This window comes from Ursus arctos, unplaced genomic scaffold (genome assembly GCF_023065955.2).
Source record: "Ursus arctos isolate Adak ecotype North America unplaced genomic scaffold, UrsArc2.0 scaffold_10, whole genome shotgun sequence".
NCBI lineage: Eukaryota > Metazoa > Chordata > Mammalia > Carnivora > Ursidae > Ursus > Ursus arctos.
The window spans coordinates 1,210,471-1,216,470 of NW_026622764.1; the positions used below are offsets into that span (position 1 = coordinate 1,210,471).

At 49.1% G+C, this 6,000-nt stretch overlaps 1 protein-coding gene across 1 annotated transcript in view; it reads left to right on the forward strand.

The window, feature by feature from the left end:
• Window positions 1-6,000, forward strand: part of TUBGCP3 (tubulin gamma complex associated protein 3) — a 72,501-nt gene that overhangs the window by 21,927 nt on the left and 44,574 nt on the right. The gene's annotated exons all lie outside the window — the stretch shown is intronic.

Below are 6,000 nucleotides of genomic sequence, written 5' to 3' on the forward strand. Positions count from 1 at the left end.
GAGGGGGAGAACTAAGGAAACCCCCCAGGCAGGAATGAGAGCAGAGCATTGGAATTTGACTGGGTTTTCTTCACACAGGAAGGTGGGGAATCCTATTATAGCTGATCATTAAAATGCTTTTTGGATGGGGCGCCTGGGTGGCGCAGCGGTTAAGCGTCTGCCGTCGGCTCAGGGCGTGATCCCGGCGTTATGGGATCGAGTCCCACATCGGGCTCCTCCGCTAGGAGCCTGCTTCTTCCTCTCCCACTCCCCCTGCTTGTGTTCCCTCTCTCGCTGGCTGTCTCTGTTTCTGTCGAATAAATAAATAAAATCTTTTAAAAAAAATGCTTTTTGGAATTCTGGAAATAGAGCTTAAGCAGGGGGCTTTTGACTGGAAAATGTGCTGCAGGACAGAGAAGGTGGACAGGTGCACAGCTGAAATCACAGAGCTGGGACGTCGTCCTGAAGCAGAGGGAGCAAAACAAAACTCCCAGCCGAAAGCTGAAGCCGACCAGACTCCTTTCCTCCCTTCTCCTCACCTGCTTCCCGCTCCTTCCCTTTCCTGCTGTTCATGTGACCTTTGACCCCACCCTGTAAACCAAAGTTACCGTTAAGTGTGATAAATTTGTGGATGTTATTAGCATTTAGGGTTGTTATGTTGAATTCTTAATATCTTCTGAATTTAAAAACAAAGCAAAATAAATCTACCAAATGTAGAGAATTAGTTATTAAATGAAATTGTCAGGATAGAACAGAGACCCAGTTTTAGATGGAGCGAACTCAGAAACAACCCACTGATAATACAAAGGTCAACACAGCAGGCTCGAGGCTGGGGCGTGAGGATCGCAAATCGGAGATGGAGAGGCAGCAGGATAACTGCGGGACAGGGTCAAATCTCATGGGACATGCTCATCAGGTTCTTTCCACACGAGTCAGAGATAATAAAATACTGCAGTTTTGTTTTGGGGTTAGAAGGAGGCTGGGGCGTTCACTGACTCAGCCCTACCAGCAGCTCCGGGCCTTCTTCCCGCACGTCCGGCGTCCACGTCGTGGCTTTGAACCTGTGCCGTGGGGGTGCGCCTGGGGGGTTTCTACGCGGCTAGCCTCTATTCACCTGACACACCGAGCGTTACTGCGGCGAGGAACCGCGTGCCAGGGTCGTTCGTGTAAATGGAAGTGTTGGTGTGTAAAACACAGGATGGGGATTTTCTTGGTTTTGACTCCGTGCCTGGTATTATGTAGACTTGCCTTTTCTAGCGCGGCTGTACCTTTAAGAATACGTCCAAGCCAATGTCTCGTTCAGGGCATGGAGGGCAGCGGGCGTGCTCGGTGGGTCAGTGGTCCATTTAGCTGCTTTGTGAGGCCCGGCAAATAGGAAAACGTGACAAAGAACAAATGCTTTTCTCCACTCTGCAGAGATGAACTGAGCTCTGCTGCGGCCAAGGGAATTTATAATAGATATTTATAGAAACAAATGAGCCGTCCAGTGATTCATGTGCTTCAGATCAATCACTGAGCACAAAGCTCCCTGATTCCAAATGCCTGGGAGGCCTCGGGCTGCCGCAGCGGCTCCTTGAAGAGCTTGCAGCTGAAGGTTTTGTGGCGGAAAGAGGCTTCTCAGCTCTGCATTATTAACTTGGTGAAGCGTTTGTTCAGGCAGGAGGGGAATCAGCACTCTAATCATCCGGAAAACTAATTAACTTCTTTTTTTCAAACGCCTTATCAGATTTCTCCTGTGCAGCTTTCCTTGAATTCCTCAGGACTAAAGGGCTGGAGACATTGCCGAGTGGTTATCAAAATATATTAAGCAGTCAAAAATGTCTTTGAAGTGGAGGCGCCTTTGTAGCGCTGAAAAGCATCGGTCCCGCGGTCTTCGATGTGGACTTGAACCCCGGGTCCCCCCTCGCTGTGAACTTGGGCAAGTTATCTGTAACTCCACGTTGCAGCTTCCCTTCCGCCTCTGTGAAGCCGAGCCCAGGACTGGCTGTGGGTTGTGCAGGTGAGCGTCCGCACAGCCCCGGGCTCGCAGGGCTGTCCCTGGGCCGCCCCCGTGCACGCGAGGGAGCGAGGTTGCACGCGCAAGGTGGCTGGGGGGCCACCCAACGGAAGCGTTTGACCCCGCAACTTCAAGGACACTGCATTCCCTGCACACTGGCCCCATAGGGCCTGGGGGTCACGAATTTGGACAGAGCCAGTCTGGGTCCTAGAAGCTCAGCACACTCACTGGGCACGTGGAACCCCGCCTTGGAGATCAAACTGTGTTCTGGGGCCCGACTGGCCGAGCAAGAGCTTCAGCAAAGGCCTGAAGCCTGGAAGGGAGAAGACACACCCTCTTCGTGTGCCTGGGGATGAATCAGGTGGGCCAGATCCACTGCCACCTTCAGCCTGAAAGCGGCTGTCCTGCCTTGATCTCTGAGGTGGGTTTCATCTTCTAACTAGATCCGCCCGGCCCCTGCTGACCCGGGACGTGAGGTTCCAGATGTTACTCCTCAGCTGGAAGAAGCAGCCTCTGTCCCGCCTCTTTCCTCTTGATCGCTCCCCATGAAGCTCACTGCAGAGTCCCTCAGTCTGCCACCAGGATTATTCACCTACCCCCACAGCAGGTGACAGGATGGCAACTTGCAACCAGTTCATGAGTAAAATCGTCCGTGCAAAGAGCACCATTACATGGGGGAATTGTGAGGAACAGCAAGAGAATTCTGTGCTCAAACAGATGTTTCATCCCTGTTGTGAAAAGTCATTTATATTCCCCTTTTTAGAGTGTTTTAAAATTAATACATTTAGAATCAAAGGAGCAATGTGCCAGTTGAACACCACCCTAAGAAATTTAGTATGCTTCAAACACTGTAAATATAGACCCAAGTAACAGGATAAAAGAACACAGGCAAAAACAATTTAGGAAGGAGGGGAGAGGGTCCTGCTAAGGGGGAGAGCAGCAGTCTTCAATCCTAGTGATATTTATAGCAAAGCCTGTCAAATGTCAACCTTTGAAAATCAATCCCAATTTTTAAAAAATGTAAGAAGAAACACTATGTGCACATAAAACAAGATAACAAAAGGACAGTGTCTCAAAAGACTTCTTGACTTCTAAAGTAATTTATCCATCTACTTACAAAGGTTAAATGACATTTTCCCGAAATATATGAGTTTTCAAAGCCTAATTGGAGTTTCTTTCTGTTGATCTGATGTCAGAACAATAAATCATTATGATCTCAAAAAAGAAATGTGAATATCAATTTATAAATTAATTGTAATTTGAAAGATCGTTCATGAGTTTCAGTCAATCAGGCATGAGAAGATCTGAGTAGCTGAGCTGGGTACCGATAACCACATTCATCATAAGTCTTCTAATTTAGACAGCTCGAATGCACTTTTCCTATGATGTCAAACGTGACATAAAAGGTAGACTAGGAAAGGACTTCACAGCTAGCCTGTATCAGGGCGAAGGGCGGCAGACCTGCCCTCCTCCTGTGCAGACCAGCCTGCTCGCGCGTGGGCGACGGGACCCCGGAGAGACAGGCGAGGCCGTGGGCCACAGCATCCCGTACAGCCCTGCCTCAGACGAGGGCCCATCTCACAGAGAAGACCGTGGTGCATGACAACATCCCACCACCCAGGGCACTGGACTGGCGTCAACTGTGGACTTGAGTTCATGCTGTTCATGAATCGTCATGGACACAGCCCGCTGACACAAGCCGTTAGTAGCAGAGACACTGCGCGCCAGGCCAGGCGCCTACGTGGGACTTTCTGTACTCGCTACTCAATATTTTTATAAATCTAAACTGGTAGTACAAAGCATGAAGGATACTCATTAATTTTTAAAAACTCACAACGATGAGGGGATGTCAAAGGGAGACAGGAGCCAGTGAAAGGGCTGTGAAGGGCCAAGGCTGGAGTGCGGGGTCGCAGCCCGAAGTACAAAACCCACATCCGCGAGCACTCCGACTGCAGTAGACCGTTCGGTAAGTAGGGGAGAGTACACCCAGCTTCCACGTACAGCGATCTCATGTGGTTCAGGTAGACACGTCGTACTTAGGGATGTGGAGCCCAGCTCCCTGGGCCGTGAGTGTGGACAGCACAGCATGGACAGGAAGAGACAAAGAGTGACTTTGCCCTGGAGAACCTGGACCAACACTGTTGAGATCACGGAATACAGGTGAGGTTCAGTGGGGTGGAGTCCGGAGCCGATGACCAAGAAAGAATTCTTGAGGCGTCTTTGGTGCAAAATTGGTGGTTTATGAAAGCACGGGGACAGGACCGTGGGCAGAAAGAGCTGCTGCCCCGGGGTTGTGAGGGGTGGCTGATTATATACCATGGGGTTGGGGGAGGTAAGGAAAAAGGGAGGTTGAGAAAGGACTTTCATATGTTAAAGAAGACTCACAGGACACCGAGGCCTTGCCTTGTGTCAAGTCAAGACCGTTCACCCCTCTCACAAGGCATTAACATGAAGATAGTCGGGAACTTCCTGGAGGCTGCAGACTACAAGGACATTCAGTTGTACCTACATTCCCTTCTGGAAGCTAGGTTACTGACAGAGATGCTTTGTTCTTGTAGACTGCTAAGACATTTGTACACTAAAGGAGACTCAAGTCTTGCGGGATTGTGGTCTCTGTAGGTTAACTATTTGTCCTTTAGGGCAGCCAGGAGTGCCTGAAGAAGGTCACATACATCTCATGGGGGGGGGGGGGTTGCAGGGCCTCAGTTTCTGCTTTGTCCTCAGCTTGCCTTCTGTTCCCTCATCAACACAACCTCCGGCCATGATCAAGGTCGACACCGGCCGTGAGGAGTCAGGGGGCAGCTTTGAGACGCAGTAGCTGGAATCGTGCCTGACATCTGCGGACTCGGGGCACTTACATTCAGTGTCATCTGTGAGGTATTTCTGGGTTAATATGTTTTCTCTTGTCCCTCCTGTTCTATGTTCATTTTTATTTCTTTGTGTTTTTCTTGTGGATGAAAATTTTTTATTCTATATTGTTTTTTTCCAGCTTGGTATTCATCAATATACACTTTATTTAGTGGTTACTAGGTCCTTTATTAAATCTGATTTATTAAAGTCTGATATAAATTAGTACTTTTGCCTCTGCAGGACATTTTGAAGGCAGGAGAACATTTTAAAGTTTTATTTATTTATTTATTTATTTATTTGACAGAGAGAGAGAGAACAAGCAGGGGGAGCGGCAGGCAGAGGGAGTGGGAGGGGGAGAAGCAGACCCCCTGCTGAGCAGGAAGCCCGATGGGGGGCTTGATCCCAGGGCCCAGAGATCAGGACCTGAACTGAAGACAGACCCTTCACCGACCGAGCCCCCAGGCGCCCCAGGAGAACGCTTTAATTACAGCTACTGCCTGGTTTATTTGGAAGGTCATCTTTTTTTTTTTTTTAAGATTTTATTTATTTATTTGACAGAGACAGCCAGCGAGAGAGGGAACACAAGCAGGGGGAGTGGGAGAGGAAGAAGCAGGCTCCCAGCGGAGGGGTCTGGAGCCTGATGTGGGGCTCGATCCCAGAACGCCGGGATCACGCCCTGAGCCGAAGGCAGACGCTTAACGACTGAGCCACCCAGGCGCCCGGAGAATCTCTGTTCTAATTGCTTCAGGCAATCAAGGATTTCAAGGCCATTCTCTGCGCACGAGGGGAGGTTTTATGCTCTGTTTTAGAAGGTCTAGCCGACTTGCGGTTTCACATTGACTCTAATGTCTCCATCCCAAATCTCAGGGCCCCTCTTCTTCTCAGTTAATGACCTGCCCTTAATAGGAGTGTCTTGGCAGGACTGCGTGTCCAACTTACGTCATCATTTACAACTCGAGCAGTTAAGTTTGGGGTCTGCTCCTCGGTTCTACGTTTGCAAGTCCGAGAACAAGAGATTTCTTCCGTAGAGCGTGTGATTTTTGATCTCAGGGTTGTGAATTCGAACCCCACACTGGTTGTAGAGATTACTTAAAAATAAATAAAAAACCTTAAAAAAAAAAAGAGGGGCACTTGGGTGGCTCAATCAATTAGATGTCCAACTCTTGATTTCGGCT